The sequence below is a fragment of the Pseudochaenichthys georgianus genome, chromosome 10 (assembly GCF_902827115.2).
Source record: "Pseudochaenichthys georgianus chromosome 10, fPseGeo1.2, whole genome shotgun sequence".
Classification (NCBI taxonomy): Eukaryota; Metazoa; Chordata; class Actinopteri; order Perciformes; family Channichthyidae; genus Pseudochaenichthys; species Pseudochaenichthys georgianus.
The window spans coordinates 23,692,840-23,720,237 of NC_047512.1; positions in this window are offsets into that span (position 1 = coordinate 23,692,840).

Here is a 27,398-nt window from a genome sequence, read left to right on the forward strand (position 1 = left end):
ATGCACACCCCCTTCCTGTTGTCCTTTCTTCTCTTTTTACCCACCTACACAATCTTTCACTTTCTTTCGACATCAGTTCCTGCTTCTCGCGGTCCCCCAGCTCTCTTCGGTTATTGGGTTTTCCTCAGCCTCTCTCCCACGCTGGCCCCCCACTCTCTGGTCTTGAATGGAGGTTTCTGAACTCTGCAGTGGTCTGAGGAAAGACCTTTTCTCCACCGCCCCAGCCTCTCCAACAACCCGCCTGAACCCCCTGCTCTCCTTTACCTATTGCTTTGTTCTCTTTTTACTTTCCCCTCCCAGCTTTCTTTGTCATATCATTCCCACCATGTACCACAGCCACACTTCACTAACTTTCTATCTTTCATCATCTCTCTCTTCCCTTTGACCATTACATTGTGCGTCATGTTTTGTGAGTGTTTTGACTAAGCTATGAGGAGCTATCTTTATTGCTCGGTCTCTTTGTGTGTGTGTGTGTGTGTGTGTGTGTGTGTGTGTGTGTGTGTGTGTGTGTGTGTGTGTGTGTGTGTGTGTGTGTGTGTGTGTGTGTGTGTGTGTGTGTGTATCAGTGAGTGTGTCAGTGAGTGTGTGTGGTCAGCTGTTCTTAGTGCTACACAGCTGATGTCAGATTGGAAAGTCTCAAAGCAATAAGGCAGTAATCTCTTAAAGGCCCAGCGGCTTTTAAGTCCACACGTTCTCTCATCTCTCTCCTTGTACTCTCTAACCTCCCTCCCTTCTTCTCACCTTTAGAAAGAAAGACCATATTACCTCTAAATGGATCTTTTGGTGCGGCGATGCTCTCTTAGCTCTCACACACATACAGTACACACTGATGCATACAGGCGTGCTTACACACTCACAAAAGCACATGTACACACACTCCAGCTCCACTGGACGCTTTGCACCCACCATCTTTATGACGCTGAGAATTATCCCACCATAGGTAATCATAAGTTGCCATACCTGGGACTCGTACAAATACACCTTGGCTCTTTTATTTTATAATGTGTATACAATGATCTAATATAAAGGCCAGGGCTTGATAGTCTTGAAACCAGTGGGAATATTCTATGACCCAATGCTATTTTCAGTCTCTCGACCGTGTCACATTTTTGTGGCAGGACGAACTGCAACTGTAGCATATTTCCCTGATCTTTCTGTGTGTTTACACCAAGGAGTTACTCCAGAGCACAGAAGCATTAAAACCATGTCTTCATAGCAGCGTGCACAGAAATAGAAGCATGCTATGTCGTTTGATACAAAATGCGCGCTTAGGGTGAGAATGAAACAGGACGGGCAGACAGGCAGGAGATAGAGCGGCCCCCCAGCTAACACTTACACCACAATATGTCTGGGATATATAGCACACAGAGGATCCATACTCCTGTTGGTCAACAGTACAGTCATTTAATACAGACCTGTAGAGCCTGATGTGCTGATGTGCATATGCATCCCACAATATTTTCCACTGCCTCAAAGTTTAGAAGAAACTTGTGATGATAGCACTTCTGGAAAAGTTTATATTCAGTACACAAGTGCCAGAACTGCACCGACTAGGAATAGGCCTGAGATGCATAGATAGACTTTAGTTGGATCCTGTCTCTATAGCAACCACTTTAGGCAGTTGCTGTGGTAATCACTAGCTGTTCCTGCCCCTGGCATCCTTAAGTGTTTGAAGTTGTCCCAGAGGTGCTCTGCTGAAAGGGTTAACTCCACCGCTCCCCTCGTAGACGTGTTCGTCGGCACGCTTACACGGCTCTTTGATGATTCCCAGTGAAGGGGTTATCTGGCATCCGGGGCTATCTGGAGGTGTTGGGAGTGAACAAGCGGCGAGCCCCTGTCTGACATTGATGCTAAAGCCAGAAGAATAGGTCAATGTGTCTGCTGGTTTGTAGATGCGCTACACAAACGAGATGCCCACCACTCAGCACAGCATGGCGCCCCGGGGTGAAGGGGTGTCAGAAGCCGTTAGCAAAAGAAAGGCAACGAGCGCTGTCACCAGTCAGAATGGCAGATGTCCATGCGACTAGGCAGGGTGGCACATGAGGGCACGGGACAGGCCAGAACTGGCTTGTAGAGGCTGTCCCCTCCGGATATGGCAGGAAGCAGACAGAGGCATTTCCAACATGGGCAGCAGACGGGACCCACCACGGCTCGATCGCTCTTAAATTTAGAGCCACATTAAAGGCTGACAAACTTGATTATGAGCTGATAACGACAGCGACCTGATGGAGTCATGTGTGCATATGTGTGTTAGGCTTTAAGACCCTAAATGAAAACATTTCTGCGAAGGGGAACTCATCGCCTATTAAAGGAATTGCATTCGCTAAATGTTGATGATAGAAAATAGGGAGTGAATATAAAGATTCAATGAAGGAAGTAAACGTTGTCATCATGGTCACTAATTAGCAACACTCAAGCCGAACAACCCAAGGTTAGAATTGTCTGTGTATTGAATGAATGAATGAAAACTTTATTACAGACTCAGGGTCCAGATAAAAGACAAGACATTACATAGAAAATAATGTATTGAATCACACTTCAAACTAATGATTTAGACCATTTGTCAGGAAATTGTTTATGGAGGTTATGAATTTAATTGAGAGGGAGACATTTTCTTATAGACTGCTAAACAACCGTACTTCTTTTGCAACCAGTGGTGTCGCCCCCTTATGGCCATTACAGTAACTACAGGAGCTCCACGCTCATACAGTCATGGATTCAAGAATCAATGAAAGATTCAATTACTGTGAAAGAAAATATGATTGTCCGCAATTTACAAAAAAATGAGATACCAAAAAACATTGTTGTTTTACGGCGTTCAGTTTCAAAAGAGACTGTCTTGTAAATGTAATGGTGTGAGAAACACTCAGTGTCGAAAGCCATCAGTAATGTATTGGTTGACAGAATAATTATGGACTGTGGCTAAAGGACTTCAATCAATCTGGAAATCATTTATTAGCCTTAGGCAGAACGTGCCTTCTAGCTTTTCTTTTCTATTCTGGTGTGGAAAACCCTGCGGAAATCAGGAAAGGAAGGACAACTGAAGATAAGAAAGGTAAACTTCTTCTACTGGGTGTTTGCAGGAGATCCATACACACCTGAGACAGCTTTGCATTTAATTAGGCTGAAAACCTGAGCCCCAAACGACAGTCCTCGGATATCGGTGGCCCAGGAGAGAGCGAGGTGAATCTCAGGAGTGTATGCGGCACTTATGTAAGCTCTGATCTGATGTGCTGGCAGGCCCTCTCTGCTTACTTCTCCACACTCTTCATCTCCCCTTTTCCCCGCTCTTCTTCTCCCAGAGATTACCTCGATTACTCTGGCAAGACATCAGAAGGAAATCAGAAAACATGGAGAACGAAAGCAAAGAATTACTGTTGCATGACTGAAAGTGTGGCTTTATCGTAGCTAGAGGGCAACTGCCATCTCCCAGAGTAGAGCACTCTTTGGTCAAATAAGAGATTCTGTTTTTTCCCCTCGTTTTCTTTTCCTGGATCATAACAGATGCATGTGAGCACTGACAGGACTGACAGCTCTATGTGCGCAAATAGTTTAGCCATGTGGTTCATGAATAAAGTATCCGTTTAAGATCAAACGTACAGCAAACTTCAATTCAGTTGACAGTCTCTTCAAAGGCCCTGCAGAAGAGACATTATTGTAAAGCCATCACAACAGAAGACAATATTTCTCATGCCATATTGTTTTCCGTGTTTAATTATAAATCTATATGTGAAGCAAACCCTATTTTTTGTCCCACTGTGTTCCTGCATTTACACACACCAGCATATCATCGGCAGTGATTGGCTCATAAAACATGTCTTATCTGCTAATACTGAATGAAGAAAGCCCATCATCTCGCCAAGACTTAAGACAAGCCTTTGGTTCCCCATGTCTTTGTTTTCATCTCTGATGGAAATAGCAACACATGGGCCACTGTGTTTGTCTTTAAGATGGCACACAGCTAATCCTGTGTGAAGCTGGAGGGATCTCTCCAGCTACTCTTGTCAGCGTTGATTTGTCAACAACAATCTTTTCATTTCCTCTGTAAGCTGACACCATCTTGTCTGTGCGATAATGTGATGCGCTCAAAAAACCAGCCTGCCACTCTGCTACAGAACAAGTGGTGCCTTTGTGGGTTCCTGCACTGTTGCTTTAAAAATAAAAGCTCAACAATTTAACAAACAAGCCAACTAAGAAAAATAGTTGACTTAACTGTGGTGTTTCTGAGGATGCGGGAAAAAAAAAAAATCATATACGTATATGGAGAGCCCATTTAATCATGCAATTGTTTGAAATAAGGAGACAAGCATTGAAGGTAATTAAAGATTTCTACCATGGCTGGCTGGTGAATGTGGAGCTATGAGCAGAAAAAGCAAAACAACAATTAAAAAACCTCAATAGGAACACCCAGCTTAAAGCAGGCAATCATGTCCGAGATGTTGGGCCTAAATGAGGATGTTGTTTTCTCTTTTCTGTTCTGTCAATCTCCGCCAGAAAGCGATTTCCTCCTGAAGAGTGGCGGCCAGGGCTAAAAGCATGTTTTAATAAGCGCACTGACACATCCATCTTTGTTTCTGAGAGATAAGTCACAACGAGCGCAGAGCAAAGCATCCTGGGCTAGCTGGAAGGATGCCCATTGCTGCATATCAGTCGGATGTGCTTAGGCACACAAAAGCACACAAACGTGCACTTATATTCAAGCACACATGCACACACTTACATACAGAAGAGCTGTCACCCTAACTTAAATCCTATTTATCACCAAACCAATGGAATTTTTCCTTGGAGCCGAAGGTGGTTGGCATGTTCACTTTATGCCTTCTCGGAGATTAGTGAATTCAGCCTTGCTCTGTTCCCACTGTGTCTCCTTTTAAGTCTTCCCTCTCATACTCCCCCTTCTTCTTCTTCTTCTTCTTCACATCATTGCGCTGCATTAAATGTGCTTTTATTTGTTTATTTATTTGTTGTTTTTCATCTGGGGGAAAAAGGACTGAAGTATATAGCTTATAGCTGGCTGGGGCTGGCAGCTGCGCTTGTGATTGAGGAGCGTGACAGAAATGTCCTCATTAGGTCTCCACAAATGCTGTGAACAGAGGCATGCTGCACAGGAGAGGAAGAGAGAGGGGAAGAGAGAAGAGGAGAGGAGGAGAGAGGAGACGAAGGAGAGGAGACGAAGCAAGGAGAGAGGAGAGAAAAGTTTGCAAGCTTTTGACACTTGGCGCCTTTTATCTGTGCAGCATGTCAGGGTTTAAAGTAATGTGTGAAAAGATATTCATGCACAAGCACACACGCAGAGGCACGAGTTCACTCTCTCCCTCTGACACACACACAGTCACACCGTGCATTGGAGTAACTTTATGTCATTATTATACACTATTAATTAAAGAGAAATAATAGAAGCCAGATGAACTTCTGTTCAGCCTAATTATCATGTCTTTGATACCAAATTGCGCATACAAAAGAGAGAGTTAAAGCATGGCGGTAAAAGAGAGAGAGAGACATGGTTCAGACTGGGACTTGGGACTTTGGGAGTGGAAGTTGGTGAGAGGAGGATCTTACGCTGCATCCCAATATGGCACCCATAACCCTTCCTGGAAATCAAAGCTCAATTCTTTTTAATTACAGAATGAGTTGAGACACACACACACAAAGGAAGATAAAGACAGAGACAGACCACAGGGAGGAAAAAAGGGCGAGGAAATGAAGGGATGGAACAAAGGGGAAACGGCAGGGGGTAAAGGGGTTGAGGGAACTGTTGCTCAGGGGAAAAACGGCAACAACAAACAAACAACAATCATCCGTTTTATCTTGCTGCCTTTCTTCCACATCTCGTCCTCTGCGTGCATCTAGTGATCTCTGAACTCGGCGCTTCCACACCAACTCCCCTGTTGCCTTGTTTACATGTTGTTGCCGCTGCTGCCTTCGCTGCACATTGATCATTAACATCATTATATGTCTATGATACTGCATGTCGAGTCACAAATCAGCTTTCCTTCTATCCTTTCTGCTGGTCTAATGATCAGACTAACTTTGCAACCTTTGTTGAAATGTCTCTTGCCTTTAAAGTGCCGTGAAGGAACACCTGTTTGTTGTCGATGTGACCGCTCTCACTCTCTCTGTGTGAGAGATGAGATTCCATATGAGAGTGAGAGGCAGGCGCAGCGATGCCGGACTCAACAGGAGTGACAACGGGGTGATCAGCAGCGGTTTACGGGAGAGGTATTCAGCAATAAATGCAATGTGAATAAGTCAAGTAGGGAGAAGACACATGGATGGAGATGTGGTAAGAGAAATATGAAAAGTCAAAGAGATTGGGGAGAAGGAGAGAGGATAGGAGAAAGAGGTGGCACAGCTGAGGTTGACACTAATGAGGAGCCTTTGTGATGGGACCTGACAGAGGAGAAGAAAGCAGAATCCCCCGACACCGATGCTCCACAACACTCCTCCGCTTAATTGGGAGAGCCAGAGCCCACAACGAGGGTGTGTGCGTGCGTCAAAAAAGTGTGCAAATGTTTTAAGAGGAGTAAGTGAATGTAAGATATATATATTCTCACTTAATTAAGCCTACATATTGTATATTGGTGGATACATTTATAAAAGTGCCAATAGGTATTCACAGCTTGCTCCGTGTTCTTGGTGGATTTTCACACTTTTGGGTCCAGAATTTCACGCTTTTAGTTGATGTTGGCGAGATACGCAGCTTAGAGCATTACATGCACGCTGATGGCTCTGAGGTTCACACATCGGATATCTGCCATCTTCTCACATTCTTTAAAAGTGTCAGGAATCCAATGTAATAAGCTTTCCGTCTTGCAGCACCCACACACATACATGCACACTGTACTCACGCATTAACTCCAGAGCCCGCACTTACACGCTTGCATGAACTGAGGATTTGCACTCGGCATTGCAGTGCAGCACTCGTGCACAATGCATGCACTTAAAACGTGCACTTGTGCGCGGACACAAGTGGGGACACTCGTGCGTTCCCTGCGGTGCAGTTTCCATCTTTGACTCTGAATCAATCATTTGTTATTTATCAGAGGGGATTTGTGTCATGAAGGCTGATGCCAACTCCAATAAGAGGAAAAAACAACACAACAGCAGTGAAAAAGCCAAAGCAAATCCCTGCTCTGATGCGATTATAACACACAACCAAATCAGGGCTGACTTGAATAGACACAGAACACACAATCATATTAAGGGAAATTCGATGTGCATGGCATTACATTGCTCTCAATCTCCCCTCTGTTCTTTTTCTGCTCCTCTCTCCCCTCATTCTCTCTTTGACTTTGTTACTCCATTTCTTCCTGTCCTTCTTTCTATCTGTCATCATCACCATCGCCTCCCGATGTTTCAATGCCAGTGACCTGACAAATGTGTTGCCAGTGACTTATACGGTCGCTTCCTCCTCTCTGAGCTGATCCTCTGTTTTCTGCTGCCTGCAGTGAGCCTTCTATCCACCCTTTCCCCTAGGGACAAACTGTGTTAGCTACTCATGTCACAGGTAGCACCCAGGCTTAACAGCAACGGATTGAAGCCAGACACCATATTATTTTCAACAATACCTCCGTTTTACGGTAACAGATGAAAGACAAGCTCTTACGGCCACAGCAAAAGCTCTTGCAATAATGTTTGATTTTAATGACAAAATAGCTATGCTGCAAGGATGTGAAAAAAAGGAAAACATCAGCTTTGCGATCAGTAAGAGAGGTGAGTCAGGGAGAGGAACTGCGAGGGGTACAGTATGGAGAGCGCGAGAGAGAAGAAGCTGAAGAGATAGATAGAGTAGGGTTGTTATGTCAGAGGCAGTCGAGCTGCTCTCATCTTGCCATTATCTCAAGCACCCTCACATTACCATAATAATGGCTTTTAACCAAATGTAACACTCTACAAAGCAGCACAGGCAGAATCTGTTTTAACCAAATGTAAAACACTCATCGAAAGGCAGAATCAGAGGGGCTTAACGTTAACATCACCACAGACCCATGAGTGCTGTGTGGAAGGCATGTGTGGGTTTGAGTGGGAGTTTCAGGCTGGATATAGTCTACTGATGTAGTCTTGATTATACATATATTGTACAACAATCATTTCTGTGTCATATAGGCACCCACAGATATACATCACTGTTCCACTGTAAATGTTCCACAGCCACAGAGACGTTTTCGATGTGTTGGTGTGTGTGTGTGTGTGTGTGTGTGTGTGTGTGTGTGTGTGTGTGTGTGTGTGTGTGTGTGTGTGTGTGTGTGTGTGTGGGTGTGTGTGTGTGTGTGTGTGTGTGTGTGTGTGTCATCCCCAATCATGCTACACTTGCTGTACATACATGTGTCGTGTATACGTGCGAGTGTGTGAGTCAGAGTTGAGCTCCAGGTCTGGCCAGGTACTCTGCATGTGTTTCCCCCGTCCAGATGGCCTCTCGGCAGGCCTGGGCCGGGGCGCAGGGTGTCCTCCTGCCCTCCCACCCAGCCACCGCAGAAGGTCGACTCGACCGCGCCACCCCCCCGCCCGCCCTGCGATCCCGCCTTCCAGACCAACTGCTCATTGCCAGAGGAGGAAAAACAGCCAACAAATTGCATTGAAAGCCAGTTTTTGCCATCTCTGTCATTAAGCAGGTGCATACGATAATGACCTTCGGACCAGGTCAACACCTATGGAAATGACATGTGTCTCCTCTTCTTCTTTCTCTCTCATAGCTCACATTTATTTCTTCCGTCTTTTCACTACATTGCTCTATCTTCTTCCTCCTCGTCTTCCTTTCTTCCGCCGTGTCTCTAGTGTTACGGTTATGGTGCGAGTGTATGTGTGCAGTGTGAGGTGCCAGGAGGGTGTGGAGACCCACAGATGGTCAGGGTGGTTCCCACTCAGTGAGATCTGGGTTGAAGCCCGCTCTCAGATTAGTGGGCCTCGCTCTTGAAGCACCTCCCACAGGTTTCTGGGCAGACCTGGATTTGACACAGAGGTTTTGTTTCGTTACAGAGCGACACTCATCGGGAAATCATATTGTTTCTGTCAGCTCTTAAAAACAGGCATCTCACCATCTCAGACTGTGTATTTGTTCTCATTGTTTACATTTGAGTATTCACTTTGAGTATTCCTGGAAGGGAGATTTAGCTGTCTGACCAAAATGTGCATGTAAGTATTAATCTAAATTGCTGGGGTGCTAAAATCTTATTTATTTTGTATTCTTTATCTAAAAGTTGGGGTCTTTCTTGGCCTGCAGAGTTAAAAAAACAATGCAGTCCCTTGACAATTCTTTCCAATGTCTCCTTTGGCAGAAACACTACAATAAAATAGCAAAACAAAGGCAACTCTGCAGCCACCACGACAAAAACAACAAACAACAAATCTATGGATACACATTATCGCCAAGGGGTTCCTTAATGAAAACAGATTTAGATAATAAGCGTAACAAGTTAGAAAAAAGTTTCAGAAAATATTTGTCCCAGGTTAAACGTGTGCAGAGGGTCAGTTTGGGAGCAGAGGTGTTGCTGGTGGACACATCAGCAGGATGAATGCACCGCCAACACACCTCAATGCTCTTTTTGGTAAATGCTCAGTAGATGCTATAGAACAGACCGCAATCCTGATTAATGAGTGGACATGACAGAACGTATAGCGGGGTGATGGTGTCACAGTGTGTGGAGCAGCATCCCATTGGTTTAACCCGCAGCGTGCCATTACAGATCCTGTCAGCTGTCATCCTTCACACACACATATATGTTCATGCACACACATGAATACATGCTGATACATACATGCGATATCCCACACACACTCACAGACATGCCCTAATGAATGAATTATAATCACAGTCAGTCTGTGTCTGTGTATTGGGTACTAATAGGAAGTGACAGGGGCTGCGGCGATGTACTCATCACTCCAGGCTCCCTGCCTTCGCCCCCCCCCAATCACCCGGTTTAGCTTTGACATTTCTATCTTTGTAGTGTGGTCACCTGTCATTCTTTGAGCTGCCTGTTAGCTCATCACTGACACAACTGCATGCGCATGAACTCACACACACACACACACACACACACACACACACACACACACACACACACACACACACACACACACACACACACACACACACACACACACACACACACACACACACACACACACACACACACACACACACACACACACACACACACACACACACACACACACACACACACACACACACACACACACACACACACACACACACACACACACACACACACACACACACACACACACACACACACACAAAGTTCATTCAGCCTCATGTTGCTACATGTACTTGGTGTGTGATACAATACAATATTCTTTGTAGGGAAATTTGTTCTGGATTCTTTCCTGCAGATCCAGAGAGGATACAAATCATACATACTAAATACTACTTAATGCTAAAAGAAAATACATAAAGATGTTTACAACATATTGCTTCTGTGCACAGACACACTGACTATTGCAAAACACGCATGGCCTACATCAATGTTACCGTATATACATGCAAGTGTTGAGGAGTTTAATGGACATAGGCAGGAATAAGTGTTTGTAGTGCTTTAGACTGCTCTTGGGAACAGGTGATGTTATCTATTTATCTTGATTTCGAAATACAAAAATAAAAAAAATCCACAAGGTAAACAATATTTTAAAGTGTTAAGGGTTACGGTTATGAGTTATCGGTTAACCTTTTTACAGACTTACAATGTCCCCCGCAAGTATAGTAAGACACGTTTGTGTGCGTAGAAAGGTGCAGGGTTCAGGGTCTCCAGCATGCAGCAGAGTATAATAAATTGAGTCTGCACAGCAAATATGTGGCTTCTCACCTCATTCATTATGTAATGGGAGTAACAGCCCTCCTCCCCTCTCCTCACCTCCCTCTCTCCACCCGGTCCTCCCCTCAGCCTTCCCCTTCTGTTCACCACCTGTACGGGAACAGACTCTCTCCTCTCTCTGCATGACACTTCAATCTGTTCTTCTGAGATAGAAGCATTGAGTGTTGGAATTTAATAACACATTTTAGATCTATTTCTTGTCTCCTGCACGTGCTGGTGGTGGACTGATATGCCTGGCAGCCACCTCAGGTCAAATTCAAACAGTTAAAGGTCTGACATTTGAACACAGAGCCAGCAGGGTTGATGTTCACAAACACGTGATGCTTCACGCACACATGCACTTGCAGGCATTTCTGCACGTAGTGTGTAACTCTGTGTCCATGTGGGTGCGTATTCGTGCATGTGTGCTTGTCTGTGACCTTAAGCAAAGGGCTCACCGAATTTAAGATGGTTTGTATTTGACATATAGGCTTGACAAGCTTTGCCGCTTTATTACTAATGTCATTTTTCACGTTTGTTACCATATGTCGCAGCAACATTTCATCAGTACTGTAGAAAGGCTGATAATCCAAATGTGTGACTTGAGAAAAGGAGTAGAAAAAACGTGAGCGTGGGTTAATACAGATGGATACAGATTGAACAGCAGGTGAAAGGAAACATCATTTACATACTCGCTCTCACACACATGCAGGTTATCGAGAGGCGGCAACAGAGGGCCGATGGTTCCTTCTTGTTGCTAAAGATACTACTGATGACAATTTCATTAATCCTGTCAGTCCTCTCCCTCCATCTCTCTCAATCCCCCTCTTTTTCTCAGTCCCTTTATAGATGAAAGGCTTCCTCTTTTTCTGTCAATGGCCTGGAGTCATCTGAATTAAACATTGATTTTATCGAAGGTTTAGTTACTGTGCCCGTGACGGCTCGCTGCCTCCTAAAAAAAAACACGTCTCATCGCAGAGGAACGCAGAGCCAAGGAGAGAAGGATGAAGGAGATGAGAGAGGCAACAGTGGAAGTTAGAACAGAGAAGACAAGGAGGGGGGACAGAGTTTTCGAGAGGAGGACATTAAAATGAAAGAAAGGAGACAGACGGGGACAGAGGGAGCCGAGGAGGCAGACACGGAGAACACAGGGGGGATGAGAAGATAAGAACAAGGGATTTGGCGAGCAGCAATTAAGAGAAGAAAAAGGGAGAGGAAGGGAGAGGAAGAGAGACTCAGCGGTGGATGAGGCAGGGCTCACAAAGAATAGAAAGGGGAAAGGGTTTTTTGAAGTGCAATGTTCAAATCTCTCTTGTGGTCCCGTCATTGTCCAACATCTGCCATCCTCATCTCTGTAAAAACTCCCTCCCATTCCCATTCTCCCTTACTCCCCCCATCAGCAAAGAGACATCGTTGCTTATCAGCTGGGCCACCACTGCACAGGCCCACGTTCTTCTTCTTCTTCTTCTTCTTCTTCTTCTTCTTCTTCTTCTTCTTCTTCTTCTTCTTCTTCTTCTTCTTCTTCTTCTTCTTCTTCTTCTTCTTCTTCTTCTTCTTCTTCTTCTTCTGAAATCTGAAATATTAAAAAAGCTACAGTTACAACATCCTCTCGTGCAAGCAGTCGCTGTTGCTTGCAGCGAAAGGATCACAGATGAAATAATTGTGCTTTGACGTGCATGTAAACACTCCTCTGTTTCAAATCCATAACCTCTAGGAAGAGAGGGAAAAAAATGTTATGTTGACACCCAGTTCTCGAACGCACCAGCCAAACTAAGATAAACAAAACAGGTTGACCCCTTGCTAGGAATACACAAACTTTGTAGTCACCTCCCTCTGGCCAAAACTTTTCTTCCTCTATGTTTCCTTCCCTGCGTCTTCCATTGGTGGTTTGTTGTTGGGCACCCTTAGGAGATGGGGAGATGAAAGGGGAGCCTGTCTCACGGGAGAACCAGCGTCGAACGGGGAGGCCCTGTGCCGTCTCAGTACTCACCCCTGCAGCGGCAAGCCAACTCTGGGATGAAACGTCTCCACAGTGGGACGACGAGGAGTTGGGTGGTCTGGTTCACGGTCATCCCTGTACAAAAGAACATTATACACACACATTTGCACACAGACAGACTTTGGAGGATGTGCGTTCCAAGCGCGTTCACAGATAAAAACTTCCTGCGCATTATTCATGTGCATCGGGTGTGGTAGACTCTAGGGACAGTGAGAAGCTAATTCAACATGGATAACAGCAAAAGTGCGTTAAGGAAGCAGAATAAAACTAATGGGCTAGTTTTAATAGAACTCATGAATATCTCTCTCTTCTCCTTCCCTCCCTCTACTCTCCTCTCTGAAGTCTTCTGGAAGCTAATGGCGGAGTTTCCCTCACACCCCTGGCCCTGGGGTGCCACAGCTTTGACTCCCAGAATGCACTTCTGCCCGAGGAATACCTCCGCACTTGGGTCAGTCTTTCTATCTCTTTCTATTTCTCTCGTGGGGTTTCTCACTCCCTCACTTGCTCTCTTTTTGCTGCAGTAGGTATGAATAATTAAACCTGTGTTTCCTCTCCTCTCATGTCATGTCTCTGTCTATCACCCCCCCTCCCTCCCTCCCTCCCCCCTGTGTCTCTCACTCGGGCTGAAGTGTTATAACAGAAGAGAGTCATTTAGAAGAGGAAAAAGGCTGCAGATCAAGGAGAGTTGAGTTCAGTTTGGAACTTGGCATGTTACATAAGCTGTCACTGTGTGTTATTGGCTGAGAGAGAGGGATGGAGGAGAGATATACACAGGAACAGAGTGAGAGAGAAAAGGTGAGACTGTGATAGTGGTGAACGGAAAGAGCTATTAAGAAAAGAGCGAAGGATCATGTGCGAGTTTCCGGCATGTGGAGTTATGTTTCAACGTAGGTGATAAAGTAAAACTACTGTCCTTCATGGGAAAAGCACACATCACAATTGAAAAATAAAAACCTTCAGAACCTTAAGGATCAACTTGCTATCATAGTTTAAATGTGAACTTTGCTTTCTAGTTTCTTGTGTTGTCACGGCTTACCAACAAGCAAGTGGTCCAAAGAAATTCAAAAACATGTCCTATGTGAGGAATTAAAGTGTCTTGCACGATATAAGAAAACGACTAGTTCATTTGCACACCACGTATTCAATTCAAAAAAGGATGATGGTTTTCGATATATTAGAATACAAAAAAATAAACATAATCTACTCTTGTTAAAGACAGTGAAGAACAGGGCATTTTTATTCATTTTAGGACTGGTCAAGAGACATTTTCTCTATTATACCAGCTGGGTTTCCGAAGCCACTGATATTAAGACAAGAAAAGTCCTCACAATGCATTTAGGGTTTTAACCCAAGTCCAGCACCCTGACAATACACACAAAGCAGAAAGAGGGTGGTCAGGAACTAGTGAGCGTCAGAGGCACTATCCAGGATGAAACAACAACGATCCAGGAGCACATCGGGAAGCTGGCCACAAGTGCACTCGAAAGACAAATGCCTTGGCTCAACAAAGAAAATCAACGCAACAGTTTGCATCGATGTTTATTGAGTTAAGACAACTTCTAATGAAATTGTCTTAAAGCAACAAAGTTATTTGAGTTAGGGAAGAAGGCTTTTCCTCTACAATCAGAGGTGTTTTTAATTACCACTTACTTAATAATTGGTAGCATAAACACAAGTTTTGAAGTTAATTACTCAAAAGATTAAGTTGTTCCGACTAGTTTTACCGTATGATTTAAAAGGAATATTAAGTTGTATGCACTTAATTACCCTCATTGTGAACACACGTTTTTAAGTTGACAACCATTTATAAATTAAGTTGCTCCAAATATATTGTATTCAATAGCTTTTTTTCTTAGCTTTTTCATATTGTTGCCTTTAAAGAAAGAAATTAATTGATTCCACAACAGAAATATTAGGCAATTCACTTTTTATTTTGAACTGCAGTTGTTTATTTCAACACATGATGTTTCAATCAGGAGAGAATTCATTTAGTTTGAACATGTATTGACACATGCCATATGATAAGGTGCCTGAACACCTGAAATCACAGCTGACTGCAGGAGAGAGGAGAACCATTTTAAAGTTTGGCTGCAGCATGTTGATTGGCTGCTGGAGAATGAGGTGAAATGTAATAGGTTAAAGAGAACGCCTGTGATGAGCTGATTGTATGCAGCTGCGGAGTGAATGTATATACACCCAGTCTTCCTGAAAGAACTTGCGCTGAGCTTCATTTAAATCTTGGAAAAAAAGATAAATAACACACATTTAAATTGCCCCACAAATAATAAATAAACACATTAGCCATATTACCATGGGACATGGGGACACAGCAAATACATGCTGCCATCACAACAAAGTTAGAGGCCTTTGCATATTTAGAACCAGTGCCAAATATGTAAAATCTGTAAACAAACTCTCAATGGCCACCAGTCTGCAGATCACACACATCCATTTGACAAAAGATGTAACAAAGATGTTTGCACTGCCGACAGTCATTATTTCAAACAGTATGAACACATTTAACGCAGAATGCTCATTCATTTGTTTCCCTCGACCACGATGGTTGCCATCGTATGGTCAGATCCTGGGGTGGACCGTTCACTGCTGAAGGCGATATTCATGTCCTTTTGAAGCACATTACATAATAGGTTAGCGCATAAGAGATAATGAATTAGGTAATTGCATACTTTTTAAACTGTCACTCTTAGCGAATTCAGAGCCATTATTACCAGCTGCTAAAGCAACGCTGGTATTGTTTTCACCTATTGAGTCTGCATGTGTGTGTCGTCATGGCAATGTGGTCCTGAAGACACACAGAGGTGCTTTTGAGTACTTTGCCTAGTGTTTAAATGCATGTAGACAGATTTTGTCAATCACAACCGTGCAAGTGTTAGTGTATCTTCTCATCTGTTTTGCAGGTTCCATACGATACTTGAACTGGTTAAGTGAAGAGCAGAAGCCACTTCTCAAATGTTACACAATCCTTTTCCCATGCCATTGCTGTCAACACCTATCCATGCTGAACGTTGCTAAGATATTATTGATTGGGGTGTGGCCAAAAGTGCTATATGCTTCAAAATGTAACTGACAGAGAGCAGTGCTTTTGTCCTGTGCCCGTGGATTTGATGTTATTTCAAGATTTTTAATTACGTCGCTAAACTCCTTGAAAATGTCCTCTTCCTTTTCTCCAAGGTACACGACAAGGCAGCGGATGGCTATAGTCCTCTGCGTACTTCAATTGTATTGTGCTATTTTTGAAAAAGGAAAAAAAGAGAAATGACCTAAATGAATATATTCTGAATGGGAGACTGCCAACAACTTGCATTTCAATGACAACTCTAAATAACGATCCTACCTCAAGAAGCATCCTTGATCTGCTTCACCGAGATTCATTTTGAATAAAAAGCGATATCACAATAGTAACCAAAGTATGTGTACTGTCACAGTAGCCTCTACTACTTTGTATCCTCTCACAGAACTATTCAGTTCAAAGGCTGCTAATTTTGGTCGAACAGCAATTTGCCTATACAGTGCAACTACAAGGCTATCTACTGTATTTCAATGACAAAATATGACACTCACCTTAAAATGTCCTTTGTATATTTCTATTTGTCTTAACTGTGGGAACTTGTCCCGGCATGTTAAGTGTGAGTGGACTTGAAATCCTTAACTCAAGGTGTAGAACAATTAAGTTATCAAGCCAATTGCATTACTTACTACTTGAATTTAGTCAATTAACGCAGAAATCAGAGTTCAAATTACACACAATATTAAGTTGATGTAATTACCAACATTATTACGTCAACACAACTTATAAATTAATGTTTGCAACTTAAAATGTTTATCTAAATCAATTAACTCACATTTTTATCTTGCAACCATGCATTTAATTAAGTGGAGGTGAAAGGTCGCCTGAATTCGTTTTTAGAGTGTGATGACAGGCTGGTCTGAACGATAGCACTAATCATGGCAACACAAGATCCATAGAGGCCGGGGTCTACCATACCAGACAGGACCCCAGCAGGTACAAGCTAAGTCCAGAGGCTCCTGAGAGAGTCCAGCACATAACAGCAGGGTGTAAGATGGTGGCAGGTAAGGCGTACATGGAGCACTAAAACCAAGTGGCTGGCACAGTGTAGAACATCCTTTCCTTATAGGGCTGGAAAGCCCACGGTAAAAATGGGCGGCACTTCGAAAGGTGGTAAAGAATGACAAAGCTACGAGTGGTCAACAAACAGCAAGAAAAGGCAGTGGTGATAGACTTAGCAATCCCAAACAACAGCAGCATCAGGAAGAAGGAACAACAGAAGTTTGGAAAATACCAAGAGCTTAGAGGGGAGCTATGATCTGGAAGGTGAAGGCAACCGTGGTTCCAGTGGAGATCTGATCATATGGCAGTCATTTCCAAACTGGGACAATGGCTCCAGCAAATACCAGGAACATCCGCCTAGTATACAACAGTGCAAGTCGTATGTATAAGGTGTGTATAAAATATAAAACCCTGGCGATCTCCATGTATTCCTTAAGTTTTATGTCCAACAGAAACATGCTCAAATAAGAGGAAGCAGCATTACGTTTTCATATACAAATATTCTTTCTGTTGGTAAGGTTCAGTTTCAGTTCAGTTTACGTTTCAGTACAATCACTTCTGTCTTCTACCTGTACAAAAACGCACCCCCCCCCTCATTCTGCCGTGTGCATCCACACAATCACATAACCTTGTCCTTGCACAACATTTTCACCAGGATGTGCCCATTTACCCTTCTCTGTGCACACATCTACCTCTTCTCTTTTCCTTTCTCTCCTCTTCCCGTCTCTCTTCCCTCAGGTGCCTTATTACCATAATTACTTATTGTGATGGTGATGTAGTAAGCAGCAGTATGGAAATGCAACCAGCTAAGGCACACATTATCAGAGCTGAATGCATCAGATGTCATTTGTGTGAGTATACGGCTGTGCGGTCATTATGTGTTTAACAGGAGGGGGACAGAGGGTGGCAGAGTGATGGTAAACTATATTCCATTTACAGTACTGTTAAGGTATTCCACAGCTTGCGTGCAGAGAGGAGTGAGGATTAACAGGGAGATGGAAATAGGAAATGAAAATGGCCGCTTGTCATTCTTTCCTGCATGCCTACAATATTCATGGATGCACAATTGTGGCGTGTTTAGCCACTGATGCTGGTCTGCGTGTGACAACACGACTTTCATGTAATCTGTTCATAGTGACAGATGTAGCGTAGGCTTACTAAGAGTGTAGATGGCATGATACGTTTGTTTGCTTTTCTTAAACTGTCTGCACTCTTGGTGCATTTTTAGCAAAGCTTTATGGAGGGCGTTCTTTTTATCTCTATTACATTACATTTTTACACTACATGATACTTGTTAGACGCTTTTATCCAAAGCTACTTACATACTCAATACTGTGGGCAATCCCCACGGGAGCAATTTGGGGTGAAGTGTCTTGCCCAGGGACACAACGACATGCTGACTGCAGTGGGGTTTGAACCTGTTCCGAACACCAACGCATAATCCACTGCGCCACACACCTCTCTATCGTCCTGCCACTCTGTTCCAGACAGAAATGTCTCATCAACTTTTAGATTGATCGCCATTACCTTTTGCATGGACGTTTATTGTTGCGAGACAAAGCATCCAAAAGTAAAATAACTTTTCCTCTGGGGTCACCCTGAGGTTGCGCTCAATTTGGGGTTAAGAGTAAAATATCTTGTCAATTTTAAATGTGTTTAATTACTTTTGCTTCACACATTAATTTCTTATAACCTTCAACTGTCAGACAGACTACATAATTTAGATCTAGATCAGGGATGGGCAACTTGGATGGTGGTGGGGGCCACAAAATGTATGTACTGGCCACCAGGGGGCCACAGATTCACTTGGAACACACACACACAAATTCCATGTATTGTATGTAATTATTGACAAATTAAGTCTGACATCTTCATTGACATTTTACAATCTTTCAGGGAACATCCTCTAATAAACTCACTAAACAAATATCAGTTCACAGAAATGTTATTTCATTTTTACAAGTGGCATGTTTGTATTGAAAAGGTTAACAGTGGAATACAACTATTTTAAACTATTGGAAAGCACGAAACATGTGTGTGCATTGAGATTAACCATTAAGATGACTTTAAACATGAAGTAATGAACACTAACCCAGACATTAGTTGTCTAACTTCTTGAACCTAAGACACTTGTAGCCTGTCTCTGCATTCCCCTTATTCCACAATAAGAGGAATGTCCACACAGACACCTGTCAGCCCGCACTCTGCTGTTCCTCAGCGCCGCTCCCCCTCCCTCCCGCTGAAATTATGAATGAAAAGAGTATAGTAATCATAGATAACACGGCAGGGTCCGTGACAGTTTGTTTCATCTGATTTCAAATAAACAAAGTCTTGGTTTTTAGAATGTTAAATTTGTTTTGCCAAATTCAGATGATAAAAACAACTTTTAAGATTGTAAAGGCATAATTAAAAGCGGTAACTTAACGTCACAGCAGGCATAACAACAGCCGGTGTTTCTTGTGAGTGTTTCCCCGGGAAACAAACACAATACACACAAACGCGTCACAGATTATTTCGCGGTATTTGTACGCAGTATCATGTACGCAGTATCATGTACGCAGTATCATGTACGCAGATCGCGACGTAACTAGGAGTCTAGTGGACGGTATCAGGACGACAAGTAAAGAAAAGCCGCCATTTGCCCATCCCTGATCTAGATCAACTAAATTATCTACATCAGGGGTACTCAAACTTTTTTATTAAAGGTCCACTTGTGAATTTTATACAAGGTCACTGGTCCGGTTCAATCGGAATCAGAACGTTTTTATTTTGTATGATTTTTATTTTTTATAATGGGACACAGGGTTCGGTCCGGATTGATTTGCAGTTTGGTCCGGAGTTTGAGAAGCCCTGATCTACATAATCTAATTTGCAAGTCAAACTTAATTTTACTAAATGTACACACTGACTTCCTACCAGGTATTTGTAATAGATTTAAAGTGTTTTAAATTAAGAACATAACTGGTATAATTATTATCGTCTCTGCCTCTCAGGTCCATATATTGTTGGGTGGTGATGGTAACTATGGAGCTTTTACATAGCCAACAGTCACGGTTTGTCGTTGGTTCTTTATAGCTGCTAAACAGTTAGCAATGTCAGGGTTAGGATGTTAGCATTTAGCTTGAAGCACCATGACTATGCACTCTGGTTTTTGTTACTGAATGCATCATGGGGAGATTAATTGTGTTTCTGCCAGTGGCATACTAACCTGAGCTGATTTCTGTTAGCTGATTGTTGTTTTCCTATCCACTCCATTGGACATTGTTCAGATAGATTTGACTGTAAATCCTCCACATTACTCTTATTAAGGACACTAAACTAATAACTGAGAATTCAACAATAATCAGTTTTATTTTAAATCATTGAATCACACTGAAAACATTTTGACCTATTTTGTTTTGCTGACTGAAACGATGACTGTTTCTCTTCCTCTCTCTAAGAATACTGACCTCTTCCCTTCAACATAATGTTGCAATTCCTCCAGTGTGTTTGTGTGTGTGTGTGTGTGTGTGTGTGTGTGTGTCTGTATGTGTGTGTTGCAGCAGGTGTGAGTGTGTGTTGGTCTCCTCACTGCAGCGGGACCCTGGGATGAGTCACTGTGTTGCTGTGGGGATGCTTCCTGCCCTCCTCATAAATATAAAAAATACTAAAGTGCAGAAAAATGTTTCTTTTTCAAAATGGAAAAAGAAAATGAAGGGAAAAAATATGTAAGTATATGAATATTTCAGCATTTATATAAGCTCTAAGACTCTGAGTTTTGAATCATTGTTATAACATAAAGTGGTTTATTTGGATGCACAGTTTTGATAGGTGTAGATGCATACAATGTCTTAGTTTAGATGACAAAAGTTTTGAAACGCTAAGACAGAGCTCATAGTTCATACGAGGCACAAAGATGGTGTGCTTTTTTGTTAAGTAAAGGCAAAGAGTGTGAGGAGAAAAAAGGAGAGTGTATCCGTGGGCATGGCTTCAGGGCATCACACTCTGAATACCAGAGAGAGAGAGAGACAGGCAGAGGAGAAGAGGAGCATCCTGTCACCTATCAATCTCTCCTCTTCAGGTTTTATTTATTTTACTGTTTTTTTCCCCTTCACCTGTTCACACAAATTGTTTTCCCTTCAACCTCTCTGCTTTTCAAATCATGTATTGCTCAGTGTGAGAGAACGTTATTGTTGTGGAAACTCGAGAGAGGGGACAAGGAGGCCTCCAAACTCCAAATCTCTCTTTTTTGTCTTTAGGCTGTCAACGTTATCGCTGTCAGTTTTCATTTACTGTACAATAACAGAACAGTTTACGTTTGTAGAAGTTCAATGAAATGTGTGTTTACTACTGTATACTCTGTATTTCAAGTGCTTCTGCCACCATTTTTCCTTGCATTTTAAATAGTGTGTCGTATCCCAACAGAGCACATGATGGAAATCAGTTTTTACAGCACTAACTCTCTGTGATTCACACTAACTTGTCTCAGAAGCTTTTGCACAACCACATATCTGCCAAACTAGGTGAGAAAGTCAATAATTAATTAATCAATCCTTTTCACAGTCACCAGGGACTCCTAAAAGATCACCAGTCAGTCACAGGGCAATCACGATCTTAGGCAAGAATCTGAATGTGAATATGACTAATCTTAGTCATATTCACATTCAGATTCTTGTCTAAAATCGTTTCCTGCAGTGTGTGAGGGAAATGGCATCATGAGGAAACCCATGCAAACTCCACAGATGATGGGAGTTTGCAGTAAAGCAGCCGAGTCACAATGGCACTTTTGTGATTTATTAAATCAGTTAATAAATATATCTCTGTTTTTTAATCAGATTATTACACGGCTTAGTTTAATACTCGTTTCTGATTAGTCAATTCGGATATTTTAGAAGTTATTAATATTCTAGCAGACAGCTGATTTGCATAATAATGACCGTTGCTAAGGAGGATCAAGAGAGAGAAAGGAAAAGAGGTTAAAATACAGACGTTGGACGTCAGATAAATTAACAGAAGAAAGCAGACAGGAAGTAAACAGGAACTCAGTATGGGCTCTGGCATTGTTTAAGGACTTGTTAGTGGAAAAGGAACTGTGAACAGACTTGAACAGATACAGAAAACCTCAATCAGTGCTGCCGTTCATTTTGAATTAAGTTGTTGTTGCTGCTGTTCCAGCCGCTGGTGCGTCGCAAGTTTTTTTCTTTCTTAGCAGAAGAAATACGGTAATTTCCCATGAAGGGCAATACAATAATTTCAATTAATATTACAGTTTTTGATTTGTATAGCATGTGGCCTTGTGATTTGTAAGGGAATATATTTATTTTACGTTATCTGTTACCGTATTCTAATACCTACCGCTTTTTGACAACTGTACAATTACAGCTCCAAAATGAATGCATCTGCTTCTGATGTTATACTCAAGAATCACATCATGTCTGAAACTGTCCTACGATGAAGAATATGTGGAAATCACTTCAGTTTTGTCCAAATGAAATTGAATAAAATAAAATAAAATAAAAATGTGACAATATAGCTGTTGACATTTAATGGTAGCCCTGGGGGCAAAACAGAAAAGCAACGAAGAAAACACAACAGAAACATCAAATCACAACGGCAATTCGCACAAAGAAAACTAAACAAAGGACACAATGGCAAAACATAACCACACAGCATTCAATTGACCTCTTAACCCCAGGGTAAAACCACAGCATACTTATTTTATGCCAAGGTCTGGTACGGTTCAAAATAAAATGTCATATGTAAATCTTGATTTCAGTTTTTGCCAGGCACTAAAATGCATAAAAACAAGATGATTCAACAAACATCCACCATAGTGATAAGATCAGCAGGTCATGAAAGAAAATAACAAATGGTGGAGAATTCTGTAACTCTTAGTACAACAAGGTGGTGTCTGCTTTCAATGAAAGTAGATTATAACATTGAACTAGCAGTTTTGTGAAGCAAATCTTCTATTTTTACTGTAAGTGTGATGACAACAGATAAAAGACTTCAATTCAAGAATCAAAAAGAGAAATTAATGCTCCATCACCTGCTGGATATGGTTGGGAAATAGAGGATGGGAACTTACACGTCACCTGGATGACAAGAAATCCTGCCAGCACCAGCACCAATCAGCCGCTCCGCCCAGCCGTGGCTGCGGATCACGATCACCTGACACCAATCAATTATACTCCATTACATGTCCTTATTCTGTTTTGTACTGTTTTGTACGTCATACCTTTTTATATTTGTAATAAATCTCGTTTTTATGGTTCATCAGTGTTGTTTTCATTTGTGGAGGGATGAATGAGTAAATAAATGAATCAATGGACATTGGTATAAGTAAGGCAAGGCAAGTTTATTTATATAGCACTTTTCAACACAAGGCAATTCAAAGTGCTTTACAAAAAATGAAAGACATTAAGAAAATGGCATTTAAAATCAGTCATTAAAAAGAAAAGCTAATAAAATAAACATTAAAAGAAAAAATACATGGATAAAAGTTACAGTGCAGTCTAAGATATGAATAGTTCAATTAAAAGCAGCGACAAAAAGAAAAGTCTTCAGCCTGGAAGTACTGCATTTTATTGATCTAAATTACTTAATGTAACAAGTTAACCTTCTTCTTGGACGCAGCTATGTATGAAATCAAGTCATTTTAAGAGTGCATTTAACGTGTACAGGGTAACAACAGACAGACAAAAAGTCCTCAGTCTAATGGAATAATCCACGAGCTCAGCCTATGAACCTAGCGATGCGAACATGGTAGTCCAGGAATGATAGTTTGATAAATTTGAGTTTGATATACTTTATTAATTCCCGTGGGGAAATTGTTTGTAGCTGCAGTTTACGGTGGCCCTGAAGTGCAAGACACCACAGCATTTCACAAAACACCACAGCATTTCACAAAACACCACAGCATTACAGAAAACGCCACAGCATTTCACAAAACACTACAGCATTTCACAAAACACTACAGCATTTCACAAAACACTACAGCATTACAGAAAACACCACAGCATTTCACAAAACACTACAGCATTTCACAAAACACTACAGCATTACAGAAAACGCCACAGCATTTCACAAAACACCACAGCATTTCACAAAACACCACAGCATTACAGAAAACGCCACAGCATTTCACAAAACACTACAGCATTTCACAAAACACCACAGCATTTCAGAAAACACCACAGCATTTCACATTGGACGGAAAGGGTATTCCTTTAGGGAGAACACTTCTTGTTTGTGATTGGACAGAGCCAGCCAGAGAAGCACTGCTGTGATTGGTTGTTTTTGCTGCCAGTCAAGAAATGACGCTTGTGATTAGCCCAACACATCAGCCGTTAGCTCAGCTGTTAGCACACACTCAGAGCTCACAGCTCCTCATATCTGTTCAGAAACTGGACAAAAGTTAAACATGTACAAACCACAGACTGTCTATGTCACGGTGAATACAGTCGCTGCTTTATTTATGTCTGTATGACGTTGTTGTGAGCGTGGACGGAGCAGCTACAGGTTAGTTTAGCCTGATGGATCCGATTCCGATAGGATTTACATGGAGATACGGCCCGCCCCCTCTCCAGCGTCTTGTTTGAATGACAGGAGTAAATACAGAATTAATGCTTTATTAACTCATGGTTTGTAAGGGGCTTATCTCCATGTAAATACTATGGTAGACCACCCAATATTCGCATCGCTCTAATCGCTCAAGTTTAACCGCGGCTGTCAGCTGTGTTTGCTCCTGTCAATGCTGTCATTCAAACAAGAGGCGCTGGAGAGGGGACGGGGCGTATCTCCATGTAAATCCTACAACAAAATGAACATATTTGACCGTGATTTAATTGTAATACACGTTTCAAAATGATGCCGAAGTAACTACATACTGATAGCAGTTAGTAAAAACCATGAATTAACGCTTTGACAAGTCTGCAAACAAGACGGCAGGCGAAAAGCTTTTAAAATGCGTGTTTTCTGAATCGGATTCATCAGGCTAAACTAACCTGTAGCTGCTCCGTCCACACAACAACATCATACAGACATAAATAAAGCAGCGACTGTATTCGCCATGACATAGACAGTCTGTGGTTTGTACATGTTTAACTTTTGTCCAGTTTCTGAACAGATATGAGGAGCTGTGAGATCTGAGTGTGTGCTAACGGCTGATGTGTTGGGACCATAAGTTGTGGGACCATGGTTGGGACATATTTCGCTGTCGGGTGTTGACCAATCACGAAGCGTCATTTCTTGACTGGCAGCAAAAACAACCAATCACAGCAGTGCTTCTCTGGCTGGCTCTGTCCAATCACAAACAAGAAGTGTTCTCCCTAAAGGAATACCCTTTCCGTCCAATGTGAAATGCTGTGGTGTTTTCTGAAATGCTGTGGTGTTTTGTGAAATGCTGTGGTGTTTTGTGAAATGCTGTAGTGTTTTCTGAAATGCTGTGGTGTCTTGCACTTCAGGGCCACCGTAGGAGTTGGCTGATAAACGCTGCTAGTCAATGTTGATTCGATGGTCAACTCTGTTCCCAGATAGTAAAACCTCTCACAAATACCGCGTATATAATGCAAATACCTCGGACTTAGTGATGTATTAAGACATATGACAAAACATGACATAAAACAAGCATACAGCACTGTTTAGAATCCATTTGGTCTGGTTTAGCGCAACCATGTAGGCGGCCATCTTTCACTTCTGTTGACAATATGCAGCTACCCAATTGGTGTAGCACGATCACGTGACGAACCGTGGCACTACTTTGGACCAAGATATTATTACGCTTTGAAGGGACTAGTTCAGCCAATAATTACATGCCTATAAGAATTGGCAGGAATCTTAGCGACGAACTTTTTTTTGGTGGATAAGCATGACTCGTTCTTTTTTATGAACTGAAGATTATGTAGTTCCACTTCTGTGGAGCGGGTTGAAACGATAACAGGGTTCACCTTATGGCCTACTGGTGCTATTTCCTGCTCTTCCTGTCTCATGTTTGGTTACTTCCTGGCCTCCTTTACTGGTAAGGATACATGTGTTAAATGTAGTATAGTTGTTAGGTTGGAGGCGGGAATCATAGCCATAGAAGCCCGGCTCCGCATCTTAGAAAGTAACTCAGCTACAGTAAAGCCCATATTAGCCAGTGCGGACCGGCCAACGGTAGCTCCTCTTAGCCGTCCCCCGGCAACTCCCGAGCAGCAGGGAGACTGGGTGACTGTTCTGAAGGGGCATAACACGAAACCCGCAGGTCCCCACCAACCCGCTCACGTATAACAGATATTCCCCACTCAGCGAGACACCCGCTGAGAAGCCAACTCTGGTTATTGGTAGCTCTATTATGAGACACGTGAATTTAGAGACCGAAGCCTCCACAGTCACATGCATTCCGGGGGCCAGAGCGGGCAACGTTGAGGCGCATCTTAAACTGCTGGCTAAAAATAAACATAAATACGGTAGGATTGTTATTCACGTTGGTGGTAATGATGTTCGTTTACCCCAATCAGAATGCACCAAACTTAATGTGGAGTCGGTGTGTAGTTATGCTAAAACAATGTCGGACACCGTAATCTTCTCTGGTCCCCTCCCCAATCTGATCAATGATGACATGTATAGCCGCATGTCATCATTTCAGCGCTGGTTGTCTTGGTGGTGCCCAGCAAACAATGTGGGCTTCGTAAATAATTGGACAGCCTTCTGGGGAAAACCTGGTCTGATTAAGAGAGACGGCATTCATCCTACTTTGGAAGGTGCAGATCTCATTTCGGCAAACATTTCAGGGCTTTTTGGACTTAATCCATGACAAACTGGAGTTGAGACCAGGAGGCGGAGTCGCAGTCTTACACGCTTCTCTGCGCTCTCTCCTAGGCAGTCATCCATAGGAATCCCGAACCCAATAAAATACCCAATATTAGCGGTGTGTGTGTCTGCCCAAGGACAATTTAAGGTAAAACCTAATAGAGGTGTCATACATAATAACCTAATAAAAGTAAATGTAACAACTACTACAGTGCAACAAAACAGGAAGATTAAATGTGGTCTCTTAAACATAAGATCTCTAGCATCTAAAGCAATATTGGTAAATTATTTAATATCAGATTATAATATTGATATATGCTGTCTCACTGAAACTTAGTTGAGACATGAAGAATATGTCAGCATAAATGAGGCCACTCCACCCAGCCATATCAACACTCATATTGCTCGAGGCACTGCCGAGGAGGTGGAGTTGCAGCAATCTTTGACTCAAATGTACTTATCAATACTAAACCAAAATTAAGTTATACCTCCTTTGAAAGCCTCGTTTTTAGTCTTACGCATCCGACCTGGAAAACTTTGCAGCCAATCTTATTTGTTACAGTGTATCGTGCACCAGGTCCTTATTCAGAATTCTTATCTGAATTCTCAGAGTTTTTATCAACTTTGGTTCTTAAAACAGACAAAGTAATTATCGTAGGTGACTTTAATATTCATGTTGACGATGATAAAAATAGCCTTACTGTTGCATTTAACTCTATATTAGATTATG